The sequence below is a fragment of the Protopterus annectens genome, chromosome 11.part0 (assembly GCF_019279795.1).
Source record: "Protopterus annectens isolate FY-2018-M chromosome 11.part0, PAN1.0, whole genome shotgun sequence".
Taxonomy (NCBI): domain Eukaryota; kingdom Metazoa; phylum Chordata; order Ceratodontiformes; family Protopteridae; genus Protopterus; species Protopterus annectens.
Genome location: NC_056745.1, coordinates 1,098,041,459 through 1,098,062,647, shown reverse-complemented (window position 1 = coordinate 1,098,062,647; position 21,189 = coordinate 1,098,041,459).

Genomic DNA, 21,189 nt, shown 5'->3' with positions numbered 1-21,189 from the left:
GGGGAAGAGCAACATTTTGAGCCAAAATTGGGGACAGTTGAGAGGTTGGCTATGCCTAATTCTATAAAGCAATTTATTTGCATGTACCTCTCAACCTGTTAATGCAGTAAATCTGAACAAGGCCAAATATATTGGGGCACATATTAACAGTACTAAAATTGCTCTTGTATAAATTGAGACAGTTGATAGAACAGCTCTTACTTTAACATGCATTTTTCTGAAGGTTATGAAGTCTGAAACTTAGAGTGACTTCTGGCAAATCATTTAGGAATTAAAACTACAAATTTTATGAACAAACCAAAAATAAGAAGCAAAAATCTATTCATTCTTTGAAAATCTGGACAGTTGGGAGGTATAGTTCAGCTGGGCCTGTCTGAGTTTGCTGCCCTTCCCCGACAAAATAATGGTTGAATGGAGCCTCTGCAGCCATTCCAATGAACCATTATACTTGGCTATTTCACTCCATTTACCATAAACACTAATGTGCATACTGCTTTACTTCTATGATGAGTTGGACTTCATTTGAAAGTTTTATTTTGTATTTTACAGCACAGACACTAAGTCATCTGTTAAACAAAGCAATGCAGTCTCACAATGAAAACTTAGCATTAAAACTTCTCTGCCCTTGAAACTCACATTCATTGAAACAGCATTGAAACCCACATTCAAAGAAAATACATTTTGCCAGTGGCAGATAAAGATTAATTTTGGGCTGTTTTGAATCATAGGCTCCTTGCATATGAAACATACATGTGCTCTTTGATACACCTTCCTCATTGTACTAAAATTATATTCCTTGTACAATACAGTATACTTGTTACAGGATGTTTTAAATTTGTTTTGAACATTTTTCCAGTAAGCAATGAAACAAACCATATGCACCCATAATGGCAAAACTGCCCAGTTGAGAACATTTATCATAAAAAAGTCTACTCAGACTTCCACAGTCCACCATTATTAGTAAATATACACAATTCCACAGTCCACCATTATTAGTAAATATGCACAATTCCACAGTCCACCATTATCAGTAAATATGCACAATTCCACAGTCCACCATTATCAGTAAATTAGCACAATTCTACAGTCCACCTTTATCAGTAAATATGCACAATTCTACAGTCCATTATCAGTAAATATGCACAATCTCTGAAGTCAGTCATCTAAATAATTCCACATTAAAGAAATCTGTAACTAATGAAGTGGTTGCTGCTAGCAATCACCTTTATATTTCATGGTTTCATCGAAATATAAAGTGTCTGTTGCCCCTCAGGAATAAATTGTCTATATTACATTAAAAAAATGATAAGCTAGTAATAATATTGCAAGAGGAAATGGATGGCAAACTGATAACGAACTCATAAGTTAGTATCTTCACCAAGGAGAACATTCTCAGTACGGCAGCATCTACCCCTAGTGGGAGTAGAACCCACAACCTTCTGCATCAAAAGTAAGTACACAGCCTGTTGTGCTATAGTATTAACTTGGCAAAGCACTAAACTTCTATTCCCCTGCAGCTCTCAGTTCCTTGTAAAATCTACTCAATACTCAACTGCATCTCAACGCAGCTCAAGAAAACTGGAAAAAGCCAAAATGTATTGGGGGTCAAAAGCCCAAAAACAGGGACACATTAAACATTGCTTGTATAATCTTGGAAAGTTGCTAGAATAAAATGTTGTGTTGCCACCATATATTTTACTGCCAAGGTCCCTGAGCAAAAACAGTCAGAGTAACATATCACTCGCCACATCAGCTGCTTTGTAAAAGAGAGGAAGACTGAAACTTAAATGGCTATCATTTAGTGAATTCAGTTCTCACCATAGCTGTCAACCTCTTAGTACAAAACACCTGGACAAACCCAGTAATGAGGGAATACAGCCCTCAAACATATTCAGTGAATTCAGTTCTTGCCATAGCTGTCAACCTTAGCACAAAACCTGGGCTAAGCCAATAATGGGGGAATACAGTCCCAAAAATAGGGACAAATTTAAAATATTCATCTTATAAACTTGCTAAAAAAAAAAAGGTTGTGCTACTATGTATTCTGAAGAACATGAAGTTGGAAATTCAAATGCCGGTCAATTTTACTGCGGACAGAACAAAACAATTTTCAGCAGAGACGAGGGATTAAAACTGCAGACACATCTTTGTAAAATGGCAGGGCACCAGAGCAAATCCACACAAACACAGGCAGGAGATGCACACTCCACACAGAAGCCACCCCAACCAAGAATCAAACCAGAAAACCTATAGCTGTGAGGCAACAATACTATCACTGCACCATCAATTATGCAAGGCATTAAACATTCAGAAACCTGAAGTCTGAAATTCAAATGCCTGTCAATTTTACTGCGGACAGAACAAAAACAATTTTCAGCAGAGACGCAGGGATTAATACTGCAGACACGTCTTTGTAAAATGGCAGGGCACCAGAGCAAATCCACACAAACACAGGCAGGAGATGCACACTCCACACAGAAGCCACCCCAACCAAGAATCAAACCAGAAAACCTATAGCTGTGAGGCAACAATACTATCACTGCACCATCAATTATGCAAGGCATTAAACATTCAGAAACCTGAAGTCTGAAATTCAAATGCCTGTCAATTTTACTGCGGACAGAACAAAAACAATTTTCAGCAGAGACGCAGGGATTAATACTGCAGACACGTCTTTGTAAAATGGCAGGGCACCAGAGCAAATCCACACAAATACAGGGAGAAGATGCAGACAGAAGCCACCCCAACCAAGAATCAAACCAGAAAACCTATAGCTGTGAGGCAACAATACTACCACCGCACCATCAATTATGCAAGGAATTAAACATTCAGAAACCTGAAGTCTGAAATTCAAATGCCTGTCAATTTTACTGCGGACAGAACAAAACCAATTTTCAGCAGGGATTAAAACTGCAGACATGTCTTTGTAAAATGGCAGGGCACCAGAGCAAATCCACACAAACACATGGAGCAGATGCAGACTCCACACAGAAGCCACCCCAACCAAGAATCAAACCAGAAAACCTATAGCTGTGAGGCAACAATACTACCACTGCACCATCAAATATGCAAGGACTTAAAAATTCAGAAACCCTTAAGTCTGAAATTCAAATGCCTGTCAATTTTATTTAACATTTTTTAATCAGAACAGTCTGACTTGGAACAAATAAACAATTTTCAGCAGAGGCCCAGGAAGAAATAATGCAGACATGTCTTTGTAACATAGGAGGACACAAAAGCAAACCCACACAAACACAGGGAGAAGATACAGACCCCACAAAGAAGGAAACCCAGCCAAGAATCAAACCCAAGAAACTGCAGCTGAGAGGCAACAATACTACTACTACACCATCAAATATCAAGCATTGCAACATTTACAAACCACAGATATTATGAGGAACAGATCAGATCGAATATGAGGAAAAAATCTGAAATTTTTTTACAAATGGTGGTGGGTAGGGAACTCAAGTCTTTAATACCTGCATACAGGGTACAGGGTTCAAGCCTGAGACTCCAGTAAAGCATAAGCACCATACACAAACTCCACATCCTTGCTCTTGCAGTCCGGATGCGACCATAATCCTGACGAGTCTGTGCACTGTAAAAGTGCACAGACGTCTCCTTGTGTCCCCCTATGTGGATGGCCGGACTGCCTTGAGCATGCGCATAGACCGACAGTAGTCGGGACTCTGTCTATGCGCGAAGTCCGCGAATTTCGAAAATATTTATTTTTCATTTTTCTTTCTCATTTTTCTTTCTCTCTTCATTTTTGAGGGGGCTGCAGTCCGGCAGCCCTATGCCACGAGCCGCCCCTGGATACCATGCCTATACTGTGTAATAAATTATCTACCAAAATGGTTGAAATTGCATTGTTAACCAAGGATTAAATGCAATGTATTAATTGATGGCAAGGAACTGCAAGGACTACCAAATTCAAGCACTATAAATAATATTAATGAAGAAGCCATATGTACAAAATAAGAAAACTGTTAATAACAGAGCAGTATGAAGAGTTTGCATTCATTTTGATAAAACAGTATTCCTATTGCTTAGATAGAAACACAAACTGAATTTGGGGATGTAATTCATCATGTTGCGGTCATTCCCAATTTAAGACAACATAAAAATAATATGGCAAGATTTTTCCCACTTTAAAGATTTAAGTAGGCAATGGGAAGACAGGTAGCTTTTCTTAGTGCCCACCCAATCCATGTGAGAGGGTAAACCAGGAAGTAAATCGGCCTACATGTATGCCTCTGCTTAACTTAGTGAAAAGGGAGGGGACTACCAAACTCATTCTTTAGAAAGCAGGACTCTAACAAACAGCATGCCATATTATTAGAGAGCCCTAAAGATGCAAACATATAGCTAAGAATATAATGAGAGGAAGAACTTTTGCCAATTAAATTGATATATGCATAAGTTAATAGGTAAACAACTGGATATCGGTTTGCAGACTATTTCAAGCCTAACCAATAACCACAGGTCAGAATCAAATTCTTTACCTTGTATTTGTGAGATTAGGACATTAACCATTCTACCAATCCCCCACCCCACCAATCCCCCACCCCAAAACCATGGGTTCATACGTGGTTACTAAGTTTGCAGTCTAGTGGACCAGTGAAGAGCCTAGCCCAAACTCCCAGTTGCCTCCAAGCACTGTCTGTTTGCTTAACTGACTTCTTGAAGGGCACACAGTAGGTAAATGAGGGCTGAGGGAAACAAACTCTGTACCACAAGGAGTACAGCTCATAGTCTTAATCCACTGCACCAACTGCCAGACAGTAAATGTATTCATTTTTGTGTTGATGGGGACTGAACCCACAGTCATCATAACAATGTCAGTGCATATAAAACTTGTATGATAAGCCACTTCTCCAGCTAACAAGATGATCCTGATGTGATATGAACAAGCAGCCTTCTGATTTGGAGCCAGGTGTGCTACCATTGTGCGACAAGGTCCGTTTCTGCAGTCAGATGTTGTAACAGTGAGCTACACCTCCATTCTTATTACAGTTCCCTGCTTTATCATCTCAGCTACTTCAGATTACACCTCTGAAAATGCAGCCTTCAACAGAAGGAAGGACTTTCACAATAAAATATTGCAACCTGACAATGTTACAAAGCATAAAGAAGTAGTGACTAGTAGAACTAAAGAGAAAGGGACACTTACTGAAAGAGTATATTTTGGGGGAATGAACACAGGAAGTATAGAAAATGTGCTACCTGAACAGAATTCTACATTTTCTATAAAGATAAAACAAAGTCCTAGATATGGAGAATTCTAAGCAGTAGGCGTGTGTTGAGGCAAACTTTAACTACACTAGTGAAATCATTCTTACTAGTAAAACAGGAACAAACAGTACCTGTACAGAGTTCTGAGCCCATTATTTCACTTTAAGACAGAAAGATCCATTCAGAGAAAGCACTAGACAACATTTATTTATAAGTGTACCCTTTACGGAAGGATAGTAGCCCAAAAGAAAGATATAATGGAAAGGCAGTGGTCATTCACCATGAGACAGAGGCACAGTAACATACAGAAGACAAGAAAAATAAGATCGTGTATACTGAGAAAGAAGATAACAGCAAACATCCTACTAATATTCTTGTTGAGCCAAAGTACAGTAACTCTAAGCAAAAGGAAAAGGGTTCTATGCATCAGTTTCATAAACACAGAGAATGAGGAAAACTAGCGTTTTCAACTAACGCTAAAGAATATTGATAGGAGTTGCCTTTTCTTTCTAAGAGAAGAGTTAGACATTAACACCCCAGTGCCTGTGTTGTAGTAGAGGAAACCACACCTTCCACCTCATGACAGGCTAACCTTGAAGAAACCCCTAGAGCAATTGACCTTCAAGTAAGAAGTTTAATTTTTAAAAAAAGCCTTGCCAGGAAGACACCTTTGCAGTGCCATGGAAAAGTATAGCTAGAGTTATAGGTGAAAACAATGAGCTAGCAGTTTCTACTTCTCACCACACATCTTGAATTACAAAATTACTTGATATACAGATTAAAAATGGATCGAGAGGAAGTGGTACATCAACTGCAAGTGCCCAAGTGTCTCAAAAATGTAATTATGAGGTTAGAACACGAGCGCATATCCATTTGTAGAGTGCCAAAAAGGAATGAATAAGACTTAACTAATACCTTAGCAATGCTTTAATGGCCAGGAATGCCAGAAGACAGACCCCCCCCACATCCAAGATGTAAAAGTCCTTTGATTCTAATGCCTGTAATAGAGGTGTCATTTGAAAATATTGCAATGGACAAAGTTGGGCCATTAGTAAAATCCTGTAATTGGTTTAAAAATATTTTGGTCAATTTGGACTACACACCTAAATACCATGAAACTATCCCACTACTTATGACTAATGCTAAATCTGCAGCTAGAAAGCCAGTTATTTCTCAGAGTAGGTATGTTGTGTCTTTTGACTTTTCCCGGTTAGGGGTTGCCACAGCTGAACTCCAGTCCGCTAATGATTGGCAGATAGATTTTTACGTGCCGAGTTGCCAGCCCTGACGCACAACCTTCAACAAAGGTATGCAGATTCACGCACGTCTCCACGCAGAAGACACTCTAGCTGAGAATCGAACCGGACAGCGTCTTACTGTGAGGCAACAACGCTACCACAGCACCACCACCGCAGCCAAAGCAAATTACTCCTTGATCACTGGACTGCTTTTATGTCCAGAATAATGTTCCAGCAGGTAGTGTTAGTATTTTAAGATCAAGCAACTAAAATTTAGATTGGTGGCTTGACAAAGCATTTTAAGCAAACAGAACCCACGCTAAGAAAGTTATTGAGAAAGATGGCAAAAATGAGACCAGGTAATACCACAGCTCCTGTTTGCCATTGTAGAAGTGCCAAAAGACTATCAGGTTCACCCCATTTGGGTTGTTATATGTGTCAGGCACCCTTACAGACTATTTGGATAATGCCAGAGAAAAATAAGGAAAAACAGCTTTTATTAGTGTCATACGACACTATCAGCTTGCAAGTTGGGCTGAAAGTGGTGATGCCAACAGTTCAGGAGCACATAGAAAACTCACACTACAAAAACACGGGAGTATATTACAGAAACAAAAATACCAGGGAATATAGAGATGGAGGCCAGATGTTAGTTTGGGATCCTCAGCAGAAGACCTTTTTTTTTTGACTAAATGCCAAAGTCTGTTTTAAAATACAGAAAATCAATGAGGTAAACTACACAGTTAGACAGATAAGAGATGTCCAAAACAGGTACATAATATCAATGTTCTGAAATCATGGAAGAAGTTCTAACTTTAATAGTTTATCAAATTAGTGAATCTGGTAAAGAAACCTGGCCTTTACGCCTGCAGTTCTGGTAGATGCTTTTTATTGTTTCAGTGACTTTGATAGTTAATCATTTCATTTAAGGAATATGTGAACTATTTTTGAGAAGGGCCTGGTAATTAAGGTGTGTGAAAGTGAGTGTACTGTCAGTACTACAACCTGATGAACAGTCAGGTTCAATAATGATTTAGCATTTGAAATTTATTTTACAGTTACCTTATGCTTAAGTTTGATGAGCTAACAGAAAGGTGGGGAAAGCAAAATTCTTAACTACATTAGAAATGACAAAGGTTTGCTGGTAAATACCTCCATCAGTGAGGCTAAGGAAAAGACAGCCTTCTTGACACCAGAGTGATTATCCCAGTAAAATAAAATTTTGGGGGCTATATATTGTTCCAGCAACAGTCAAGAAATTAATGATGGGTATATCTTGAAACTCAACACCAAACAGTGCTTACCTAAAATCTGTTACTGTAAACCTGAGAAGTGCGATTCTCATCTACTTAAGATAAAATCTGTACTAAACTTCTTGAGGCAAGCCAGACTAACTGTGCATGCCTCAAAGAGCAAGTTAGCCATGATGGAGGTTAGATAACCAGGATATGTCAAGGGAAACGGGAACTGTTGAGGACAAATAAAGTCTAGCCAAATTTGAGTTCAGCTTGGCCTCCCAGGCCAAGGACAGCCATAAAGAATTCTTTAGCTATGCCTGCAACCTCAAAGGCAATACACAATTGTGTGTAGACCTCATTGTAAATGGAGCCATCTATACCAAGGCAGAAGATCTAGTAAACCTCCTGGCTGAAAATTCAGCTCTAACTTTACCCCTCTCTTCCCTCAACCTTCCCTCAGGAAATATCATCAAATATAACTCCAAAGGAGACATCATCAGTAGGTGATCTTGGGAATCCTTCGACTTCATCAAAGTCCATGTCTTTGGTGATGGATTCCTTAGTGGAGTCCAGGTGTTTCCTGTTACACATCATCTTCTTAGAGACCTCCTCCATGGGATGTTCTAGAGAGGTATTCAAAGAGGTGAGGGGAACCTTGTTGGGAAACCTGAGGCTTTGGTGCCCGCTGTCCCTGAGGGAGATCCAAGTGAGACGCTGTGCTCAGAGTTGTCAGAGGTGAATATTGCTGATCCAGGGGAGTAGGCAGTGTCTGAGCTGCAGAGGTAGACATGGCTCTCTCCAAAGCCTCAAAGGTTGATTGTCCCCAAGGAGGAAAGGATCCTGGATCTGACACAGACAATGCTAGGTGGGGTGGATCCGATAGAGTTGATGATTTATAGGAAGTCAGAAGAGGAAGGAGGAAGGAGTGGAGGAGTAGATGATACATGGAACTCCTGACCCTGCCTTTTGAACCTGGTTGACTTCTTTGAAACAGTCACCAAAGCCATAGATGAAGGGAAGGTAGTCCACACAGCCTCTCTGGACCTTGCAAAGGCATTTGACAAAATACCCCACTCGGGCATCATAGATAAGCTATCCAGCTTAAATATAAACCGCTATGTGACAAGATGGGTCGCAAACTGGCTCAAAGACAGAACTCACAGAGTGAGAGTTGCTAGAGCCATGTCAGACTCGAAACCGGTCACAAGTGGCATCCCACAGGGTTCTGTCCTGGGACCACTCTTGTTCAGTACATACTTTTCCGAGGTACAGGCAAATGTGGGAGGACTATGGCTCACCAAGTTCGCAGACAACTGCAAACTGGGCGCCATAATCAACTCTCCAGCTGACACAAACATCCTTCAAAAAGGTCTCACAGAGACAGATAACTGGTGCCAGTGCCATGGTTTAAAGCTAAATGCCAAAAAATGTATACCCTTTGGCAAAAACAATGTGCCCACAAATTACCACATAGGCGGAAACCCATTAAGTACAGAGAAAGTTATTAGGTACCTGGGGACCCAAGTTGATAGCAATCTCTCCTTTGAAAACCACATTGCCAAAGTGGTTAGAAAGACCTTCTACATAGCCCACCTCATCACGAAGGGTTTCACATCTAGATCAAGAGAGGTAATCGTTGCCCTTTATTCATCCCTCATCAGGCCCATCATAGAATACAATGCCCCTTTTGGGATGTACCTTACCCGACACCTGCAGCAATTAGAAAGACCCCAAAAGTATCTCACCAAGAGGATCAAGGGTCTCAAACAGATGCCATATGCTGCTCGGTTAAAAAAACTCCAGCTCTACTCAGTTGCATACCACCTACTTCGAGGCGATCTATGCCTGACATACAAAGCTATGTCAAATCCAGAATTAATGGACATGCTCCACCTCAGTAAATCTAAATCCCTTAGAGCCACACGTTCGAGGGACTTGAACCTCAGCACAGAAATAAATAGAACTTGCTGGAGGGACAGGTTCATAACCCAGAGGCTCCCTTCGCTCTGGAATAGAATTCCAGTTCATGTGAGGCAGACCACCTCACTGAATCTCTTCAAGAAGAATCTCGATAAGTGGATGGGGGATCATAGGTTTGTTCCAGGGATTACTCCCGTGTCACTATTAGACAGAGGCACAGTAAACTAAACCTTAAAAAGGGCACAGAATACTCAAATCAAGGGGTGGCGTAAGCCATACAGAATCGGGCTAGGCTTATAATTGCCCCAGGGCAGACAGCCTAGTATGAACCTATGAACTCCCTCTACTATCACTAAGGAACAGGTCCTTAATGCTCTAAGATCAAGATCACTGCAACAGTGGGCCCAGACAATATCCCAGGATGCCTTCTAAATAGCATAAAACATGACCTATCAGGGCCTCTGGAATTACTAGTCTGGAAAATTCATTATGATGAAGTTTTACTTCAATGTGGTTTACAAGAAAAGTGCTACCTTCCTTAATATTTTTACAACAGTTACACTTAGCACACTTTTTCATTTGCCCAACATTATTCATTCCCTTTGGTTTCATCTCAAATATAGTCTTTAAGTCTCTGCTCTTCTTAAATACTATGGCAGGATGTGAATCAATAAATGGTCTAATGACTTTTTCATGATTTAGTATGGACCAATTTTTTTCTAAGATTTTTCTCAATGTATAACTGTCATTAGTGTATATGGTAATGAAAGACGTCTTACAGTCCCTTTTTATTTCTTGGTTCTCCACATTTAAGCATCGAGTGGAGTTGTTGATACTAGTGATGCTGGTGTCAATATCTGATAGTAAAGGACTAAAATGACCTCTCTCCCTTTTATTTACTACTTCCAATATAATATCGGTAATAAATTTGTAAAGATAGTCTCTCCTTGAAAACATTTATTTCAAGTTGTCACATTCATGGTGAATCATCCATGATCGAAACGATTTGGGCTGCCCTAACAAATTCCCTCTTTACGATGGCTTTTTTCTGTTTCAGTGGATGAGTATTTGAGTAATGAAGTAAGGAGTTGGAGGTTTCCTATTTTTGAAACAAATTTGTTTGCACAATCTTTAGTGAGAACAATGTCTAGAAAGGGCAACTGGTCCATACTATAATTACGTATGAATTTCAAAAATGTAGTAGTAGAATCCATATAAGAAATTAATTCATTGATGTGTTCTGGGGGTCCATCCCACAAAATAAATATGTCATCTCCCTGGACCACGACTGAAAATGGTCTCTCTTCAATCCAACTGGACTTTCCCGGTAAATGAATGTCAATCAATCAAATAAATAAATAACTGCTTATTTAACTTCTTGTAGATTCATACTCATCAGTTCAGTAATGCTATAAATCCAATTTAGCCTCTGCTGCCCCTTCTTTTAGCTTCATTCTTTCCCAACGTCACTATTTTCTCTAGTAAAGCCTGTCTTTGCATTATGTGGCCAAGTAAAGGAGTTTTAATTTTACTGTCAGAACTTTCAGTAAACAATTAGCGGTCAGGCAATAAAGCACCTCTGTTAAAACAAATTCAATAAATCAGCAACAAACAGGTAGCAAACACTGTGTCAGAACTACGAACTGCAGACTTTATTAAAATAATAAACACAGTGAGCTCTTTCGTGTCTAATTTTGATGCTTCATCAGACTTCCAGTAAACAAGCTCCATTTACTTCCTTAAGTATGGAGTAATTTCATCTTATTTACAATCAATGGAAATCTAAAAGGTTTTCCCAATGCTATACTTCAAAAGCACTGATATTCTGGCACACAACCTTACTTGTAATCCAACATTCATAAGCGAGTGTATTACTAGAAAAACCATAACTGACAAAATGGACCTTTACTGGTAATGTGAGGATTTTGTTCTTTAAGATCTTACCCAGATTTAGCATAGCTTTCATTGTAAAAAGCAAATGTTGTGAATTCCAGGGCTGCATTCACCATCTACAGAAATCTTTGAGCTCAGGAAAATAAAATCTGTCACTGACTGTACTTCATACCATCTTCGAAAGAACTGATCAAATGAGGTTAAGCTGCAATCAAGCTTTCAAACTTTCTAATTTCACCTTCAAAAGCAGGTTCTTAAACTTTTCCTCACTTTAAGCCAAAGCTGTTCTTTGCGATTTTGATTCCAACATCCGATTCATCTAAAGCAGCATTTTGCATGATATACTGTGTATAAATTAAATACGTTGGGTAACAATATACAATCTTGTTGTTCTCTTTTACTATGACTGCCCCAGTCCATTATTCCTTATTTGGTTCACAGGTAAATACCAGGCTATCAGTCTGCAGACTATTACAAGCCTAGCCAATAACCAGAGATCAGGATCAAACAGTGTACTTTTTATCTGTAAGGTAAATACCTTGGTCATTACGCCAACCCTCCTGATTCCTCAGCAGCAAATAAGTAGATTCAGTATCCCAACTTCTCTAAAAATTTGTCACACTGTGTTATTGTCTTCACAGACAAAGCACTTACTGTAGTCAATAAAAAGAAGAAGTAAACATTATCTTGGAAATCCTTGCTCTCTCTCTTATCCAGCCATCTTGGCAATTCAGTCAAGGGTGACTGTGCCAGTTCTAAAACCAGCTTGCACATCTGACATTTCACAGTTCTACCTTACAGGATCTTTAGCGTTACCTTAACATGTGAAACAAGTGCAATCCCCCACCAACCCACCACCTACTATCCTAGCCAATGCCCATCTCCTCCATTCGTATTTTTGAATGGCTAATTCATATATAGCTTGATACAACTACTTGTGTTTTTCCACTTAAGTACTAACCCTCTTTGGCTTTTCTTAAGTACTAACCCTCTTTGGCTTTTCTTACGATCAACATTATAATTATATAAACTGTATGCTGAAGGTCTGCATCTGTATAGTACACCCATGTTTTACTATTACTCTTATGCAATGTTTTTTACATCTACTCTCATGCTATTTATGTCCCAGGTTGCACCTGAAAACAGTCAGTCAGGACCAGTGTTCTACCTCAGGTAACAAAACACTAGATATTGTTTTATAATTAATATTGTTTCATGTTTGAGCACCGTTTAACATTCCCCATTTTTCAGAATGGAATATAAACTACTTGCAATATAACAGCTACTTTTGTGCTTTCCACATTTGCCATTGCCTTTATTATACAATACCTCTTCATATTCCTTCTGCTTAGGCTCTTCTATCATTGTTTTTTTAACATACCCGTTTCACCTGGAAGTTATCCTTTATAACATCAATATTGTGGAAGCAATCCGTTACCTTTTCCAATCTATCTTCTTTCTTTTCTTTGCACTATTCATTCGCACGTCCCATCTGATTTTGCTGTTTTCTGAAAATGTGTATTCGATTTATCTGCCTGTACTAAAATACATGAACAGGGGAAAAAAAAAAAAAAAAAAATCACACTCCTTTCCACGAGCAAATAAATAAAAGCAAATATGTGAAATTCTTACATAGACATTAACATACAGTATTTTACTCAAAACAGTAAGACAAATAAAATAAACTTTCACAGTGATATTTTTTCAGATTTCAAAGCTTAAAAGTTTATTATACATATTTAGTACCATTAAAACTCATCTGTTTTTGTACTTACCTACCGTCTCATTTCACTAAATACACAATTTCCCAAAATATTATATATGCATGTTGCCCTTATGAACTTATGTATGACACTGATCCTTAGTGAATTGTTCCTCTTCATTCAAAACTCACATGCCTGCCTAACATAAAACCTTTACAGTCGTGCATCCTTTTTCTCTTCTCTGCATCTAATCTGCAAACTGTTTTCACTCTCTCATCCTTTCATTTGAATAATTAAACCAATACACAGAATCCTTATAGTGAAATTAGACCACCTCCTGCAGTATTAACTCCAATCCCAAAGACACAAGTATTTACCCATGCAAGTAGTCCATTTCACCCTCATAAGATAAACATGCAGTCTAGAAATAGTAGAGTTTACTAAAATCTTATTCCCTATGGATAAATAGTAAAACTACAGGCCACTGAGCTTCTAAATGCCTACAAATAAGGACAAATGCCAGATAATCTAACTTTAAATTACCTGTGCCACTTCTGCTCTTTGGCAGTAAATAAATTCATTTTGCAATTAATCCTAATAGTCCCTTATCTCTCAAAGAAAAGAAAATGCAATGAGCTTTACTAAAATATTTTGTAAATGTTTTGGTACTGAAGTTAAAATAATAAGGCACAAATATAAAATTAAATGATCATATCCAGGGATGCATACCAGTTATATAGATTTATTTGTGCTGTGTACCCTTACAACTATTAGATGCCTCCAGTGTTTCTCTTCATTTACCAAGTCTGCCAGGCTCTCCTAATTGTCCATGGACTTGTGCTGACCCATGCTCAATGCCATTGAAGATCTATGTATCTCAGTGCAATATGGCTGTCATGGGGTTTCCATTTTCAACCGTAATTCCCCCAGGTTATTATATTATACATATCATATACAAACTTTTTTTTTTAAACAAAAAACATCTTTGCCTCTATCATAAGTGATAATTTAATAATCATACATTTATATAAACGAAAACAAATGTATAATGTTTGCAACTAAAAATATATCACTTATGATCTATCCAGTCATTGTCAGTCAAACATTACGTAGCTCAAATTCTGCCTTCTTTAATGCTTCATTTCTCCTCCAGAACGTTATTCTGCATGTGTTATTCCAACAATTCCCTTTTTTTCTATGTAATGTAATCCTACCCTTTTCTAAAGATCTCATTTCCAGTTGTTTTATCTCTATTTCTATATTCACTAATTCTAATACAGTTGGTTTATACTCAGATTTCCATTTTCTAGCAAATGATTTTTTGGTAGCCTCATAATTAGAGTCAAGCTTCTCTCCTCGGCCATTCAGCGAAAACAGGCTCTGCTTAGATGTGTTATCCAGGACAACAAATGTAGGTAAACAAATCCCCATACACCAGGTTATAACAATTCTGAAGTTTAGTCACTGTACTTTAAGAATCATGTAATTAATCTCACAAGATCAGTATTCCATTATGGCTGTATTTTTTTACTCTGTTCAACAATCACAATTCTTTTTCAAAGTCATCAATACTATTTACATGTTTTTATCTTGTATGCCAATTTGTTCTGTAATTTGTGTATAATCTAAGTATTATGCAAGCATCTCACTTTGGTATACTTGAATACAATTAGCATCTTTGCTGAAGGTCTCAAATTTGAGTCCCTAGTATACAACTGAATTTCTACCATTGCTTGATATAATGTAAGAAAACAGAAACTGATCTCTCCACGAAACAAGTGACAATTTCTCCAACAAAGCAATAAATCCAAGGATACTTGCAGCAATAAAATAAAATAGACCTTTATTTGACAAGTGGGATGATAAGCGCTTTCGCGTGGATACAACCACGCTTTTTCAGATAATAATTAAACCCACTGACTTGCTTTATATAGTAAAGTAATTAGCAAAGACAATGATTTAATAACTAATTAATTAGTTCATTAAGCACTTAAAGGAACCAAAATTAAAAACAACATACATTACTGTGGTATATAAAACGAACGTCAAAATAAACAAAAACATTTGTTAGACATCACTATAAAAACATGCATTCACAATTATATTACAGAAATGTGTCAGACCATAAAATATATATTGTATAAAACCTGCTGTGCATAGAATGAAATGACTAAAGTTCAAAATTGATTTCATCACAGATCTAAAGTAGAGAATGAGGCAAAGTGCAATATATCATGGGCATAAGGTAAATGCATAAGGGCATGCTGAAAACGCATATTATGAAATAACGTCAAAAGCTAATAAAACACTTCTAAAATAATGACGTAGGATTGCAAGAACATTATTATTCAACGTAAAGCATTGAAAGCTGGCGTAAAGACCAGCATAAGAGACACTCATAAGGAGAATGTATACGGTGAACCTTAAATAAGGAATATTACGAAGAAACGCACATACTACACTATTTGCGCCTGTTTAACAATGTTCATCACCTACTAAAAATTAACTTAAATAATAATGAGGGAATACTTTAGAAACAATGAACTATTAATAGTATGAATTTTGCAAGTAATAGATGTATAGAATAACTATACGAATGGTTAATATCTATAGATAATTAATATTAGGTTATGCATGGATATATCCAAATAGCAGTATATATACCCATACATATGTATATAGAGTGTACTAAATATATACTATCTATAAATAAATTAATATTTTAACATTTCAATATTAATTTAAATAAATAAATAAGGAAGATGTATATATATAACGAATGTACATGTAAAAATGTGATAATATTATGACTAAATGATACCTTGATTAAATATTAAAGTAAACAACAACGGCAAAACCAAAAAGCCAATCAATTAGGTGTATCTCTAAGTGATTTATAAGACTTTTATCTATTATTTGATAATTTCAGTAGTCTATTTACAAATAAAAAAGACTAAAGGTCTGACATATTGAAGAGTCTAAGGGGTTCCATGGATTATCATAATTTATATTTGATTAAGGTATGAGTACAACAATTCATAAAAAGTTACTTAAAATGTATAAAAAATTATATAAGACTTAAATTGCTCTATGAGAATCCAAATGTGTATCAAGATAAAAATGTTTTGGGAACATATAAGTAATAATGCACAATGAAAGACTATAAATTTTTTTTTATTAGAATAAGACATAGTTAATCAAAGCTAGGACTAATTTTTTTATGAACTTTTTTATTGCTTGATATAACTCAGAACTGTGTCCTGAATGTTAGGCAAAGCTTACCTTTCAATAACCTGCAAGCAATGCTAAACAAGCCATATTTTACACTGTTTCTGAATATGATAAAAAAAAAGACAAAGATTGAATAAATTCTGATGTCTGTACAGATTCAACCAAATTCATTTTAGTACTGTAACTACAAAAAAAAAAAAACAGAACATTAAAGAACTGACCTTATTTGAGTGTTTTAAAACAATTGTGACAGCTGTATTGAATGTCTAGTGGCTATAGTTTTAAAAAGTAGTCCTACCGGTTTCAAGGGACTTTGATATAAAAAATAGGACATGTTTTTGAATGTAGAATGCATTAATATTCCCAGGTCCTTTATGCATTCTACTTGATCTACTATTTCATCAAGTGGTTAGACACTGATATTACTTTTTTACCACAAAAAAAAAATCACTTGGATAAATCCACATATTTTCCATGTCCATCCACACTACAAAGAAATTCTGATGGGGAAGAAACTGACATTTTCTCTGAGCTGGCATACTTGCCACCAGATAAACAAAAACTATAATTTTAAAAGAAGCTATAATGTACACTATAGAGCACTGCTTTAATATTCAGTTACGCACATGCATAACACATGTGGGGTTGCTATGTGGGCTACTGGTCAGTTGCTGCCATGTTAGTAATAAGAATGAGCACACTCATCATGGACTCCTGTATGCCTATGATCATCACGTCTAAGATTTGGGAGATCTGAGTGAAACTAACCATGTCCATGACATAATTTCTTTATGTAGGATTCATGGAATGAGCTTTACTGGCAAGGTTGACATGGAGGAAAAAGTGAAAATCTCAATGGGCTATAAGGTGCACCCTTCATCCACACTAACAAAAGGGTTACAGAAACAGAAATATAGCACAACGGAGATGAAATCTGCTATTAGACCATTGGTGAAATATGAATGGATGAAACACTTAAAACCTCTAGATGAAATCAGTGAGAAACTTGACAGAAAAGGAATCAAATAGAAAAAAAACAGTGGCAACAAGCAAGAAGTCTGAATAACGAAAAACAAATAAATAAATAATAATAATGATGAATATTAATTTAAAAAATAAAGCACCAAACAAAAACAGAAGTTCCAAGTCAGCAAACATGCAGGAACAAAAATTAACTTGGGCGAATCGATCATTTACCTATTTAGTTCAGTTGAAAATTCTTGTGTTTTCACTGCAAATGTTTTTAAATCCCAACTTCTTGTTATGGGGACCATAATTCTATTTGCATCACAAGCAACATCTGTTTTACTGGCCAGTTCATCAGAAAACTGCAAAGGAGTTCTAAAAATTTGATCTCTTCAGTATTCCAACTTGTAAAGCAGAAAAATATAAGGAAGTGCAAGTTGCTACTTTTCTTCACCTTCCTGGAGATGACGTCATAAAGATATTAAAGACAGAACAGAATGATTTGGCTACATATAAGCAATACTTTGTATCTTTCGGCTTTTCCCGGTTAGGGGTTGCCACAGCGGAACACAAGTCCGCTAATGATTGGTAGTGGATTTTTACGTACCGGGTTACCGGCCATGATGCACAACCTTCAATGAAGGTACGCCTCATTAACGTATGCCTTCACACAGAAGACGCTCTAGCTGAGAATCGAACAGGACAACGTCTTGCTATGAGGCGACAACGCTACCGCAGCACCACCACCACATTTGGTTACATAAGTTGGTTAGATGGCTACATTTAAGCAATACTACGATCAGAAAATATTTGGACAGCTACAATAGTTTTTGCTGAGAGAGAGAGCAGTCAGTTAAAAATGACAAAGTAAGGCTGACTTCCAAAATGGCTGTAGGCTATCAAGAGCTTAATTTCAGCTCTCCCAGTGCGAAAAAAAAAAAAAGAGAAATTGAGAAGTAACAGCCAGTAATAGTGTCAGCTTTGGTACAATTCTACTGGCAAGTAATTACACTGACTAGATATCAGAAAAGAAGAAATTTAGAGAAACTGAAAGAAAAACAGAAAAAGGGGAAGCAAAAACACACTGGCTGGGAAGAATCCTGCAGCTTGTTCAGTAAAAAGCAGTTCAAGGTTCAGCTTTAGTATAAGGACTATTCTGATTAACTAAAAACGCCGAAATGAAGTAAAGGCTAGCCGAGTATCAGACTGCTCAAGAAGAGCTGTTTCAGGGAACAGTAGAGTTAATCTGTGCACTCTGTCTTCTAAGACTTTGCTGTACCAGAGAAAGTAACTGGACTGGTATTCCACAGCAATGTTTGTGAAGAAAAAGCACTAAAGAACTGTTTTAGTAAATATGCTAGCATTCCAGAAGAAACAGTTGCTCCTGACCAGGGATGCCAGATTTCCAACTGGCCAGGTAGGGACAAACAAAGTGAAGACAAAAAAAAAGAAAGGGTCTTCCATGCCAGGGTCTTTAATGCGGAACATCAGAGGTTCCGCAATAAGTAGCTCTGTGTTTTATTTTTTAATTTGATTGGCCCGGGCCAATCAAAAATAAACACGGAGCTGCTTCTGTTTAATGCGAAACATCGCAGTTCCGCATTAATTAGAAGTAGCTCTGTTTTGCGATTTTTTGATTGGCCCGTATATGGGCCAATCAAAAATCGCTAAACACGGAGCTATTTCTGTTTAATGCAGAACATCGCATTTCCGCATTAAACAGAAGTAGCTCTGTTTTGCGATTTTTTTGATTGGCCCGCATACCGGTATACGGGTCAATCAAAAATTGCTAAACACGGTGCTACTTCTGTTTAAATGCAGAACTGTGATGTTCCACATTAAACACAAGAAGCTCTGTATTTAGCGATTTCTGATTGGCCCGTATGCCGGTATACGGGCCAATAAACAAAAAAACAAAAGAAACAAAGTAGAGCCTGCCCGGGATTTAAACCGGCAGTGCGTGACTCGGGATCAGGCTGCTGATCTCAGGACAGTCCTGCCCAAATAGGGACGTCTGGCAACCCTGCTCCTGACAAACCTCTGGTTGGGGGGGGGGGTTAGTATTAAAACTGGAGACAGCAAACTGTTTGTGGGAAATTATTATTGACTGTATACCAGGAAATGGAGATTAACAGGAAGACTAGCAACACTGAAGTTAGTTAATAAATGGGAGACTATACAGCATCATTCACATCTGTGAAATATGGCTTTGTAAGAAAAAGTGGCGGAGAAAGACTGGACTTGTTAACTTAAACTTGTGGGAGGACTGAAATTCAGTTATTGAGCTTCAGCACTGGTACAAGAGATGACTTCCAGTAATTGGGGGGAAATAAATCAAATGCACTCAGAGAAGATTAAAATAAATGAAGGAATATACCAACTCAAACAATAATAGACTGGAAAACAGAAGCTTTAACTTGCTATTCAAATGAAACTATATAATTGCAAAAAAATCAGAGGTTGAAATAAGGAAAAGGCTAACAATGAAGCACCTCCAGAGCAGTTTTAAAAAACTGTAGTTATGTGGCAGACTGCGCAGAGAAAACCTGGGATTTTCTGCTATACCCAAAAAATGGAATAGAATGTTCACATCTAGTTGTGTCTTTCGGCTTTTCTCCGGTTAGGGGTCGCCACAGCGGAACTCCGGTCCGCTAATGATTGGCAGTAGATTTTTACGTGCTGAGTTGCCAGCCCTGAAGCACAACCTTCAATGAAGGTATGCCCATTCATGCACATCTCCACACAGAAGACGCTCTAGCTGAGAATCGAACAGGACAACAGCTTATTGTGAGGTGACAACACTACCGCAGCACCACCACCGCAGTTCACATCTAGTGATTGCTCCAAACCAAAGAGACAAATACCTCTGGGAATGTTTGGGGTTATTAAAAAGTAGTAGAGAATCAGACAACCTATGTAGAAGATTCTACAAGAATAAGATGTGTACTAATTGGTTAAATGAGACAGTAGCTAATACATGGACTAGATGACCAAATTACATTTAAGCAAGCACTAGTTTAGATACAACAGCCAGGACACTTATGGGAGCAACTGTTTTGGTACATTGGCAGGCTAGGAGAGTATTAATGCTCATGCTTGAAGTATTTATATGCATGTATGTAACCTGGCCATGATAAAGACGTCAAGACCTACATTAGTACAGATGCAGCCAAACCAGCAGAAGAGTGAATGCTCTCAAACCTCTGGCATAAGAGAAAAGTATTAAACTTAGAAACAGCAGAATGCTTGTGGAAAATGATTTTTTTCAATATATACCAGACAGAAGAGAAGTAAATTTATCCCAGCAAATCGGGGAAATGTGAAGAAGCAGGTGCGAGATTCAAGCTGCTGTATCCAGCTGTCTTAAGAATATAATTTTCCTAGAGGATGAAAAACATTTTTGATGCAGAAGAGGCTAAAGATATAAAGTCTATCTGACAAAAGGGGATACTACTTCTTATTCTTTGACAATAAAGCTAATAACAAGGCTTTGCCAGTGAAACCTTTTCAATTGTTCCAAGGGAAAAGCTTGAGGGACAGAAAAAAAAAAGTATAGAAGTTGACTGGAAGAAATCAGGAGTACCTTGGACTTCAACCAGCGTCTGGTGTTGAGAAATGGAGATGATCAGGAAGAAAACCAGCAATACTGAAATTGGTGAATAAATTATGGCTTTGTAAAAGAAAGTGGCTGGACTTTTGTTAACATTGTGGGTGGCATAATGCAAATACCAGACTTTATGTTATTAATGCCTAGGACGACACTAA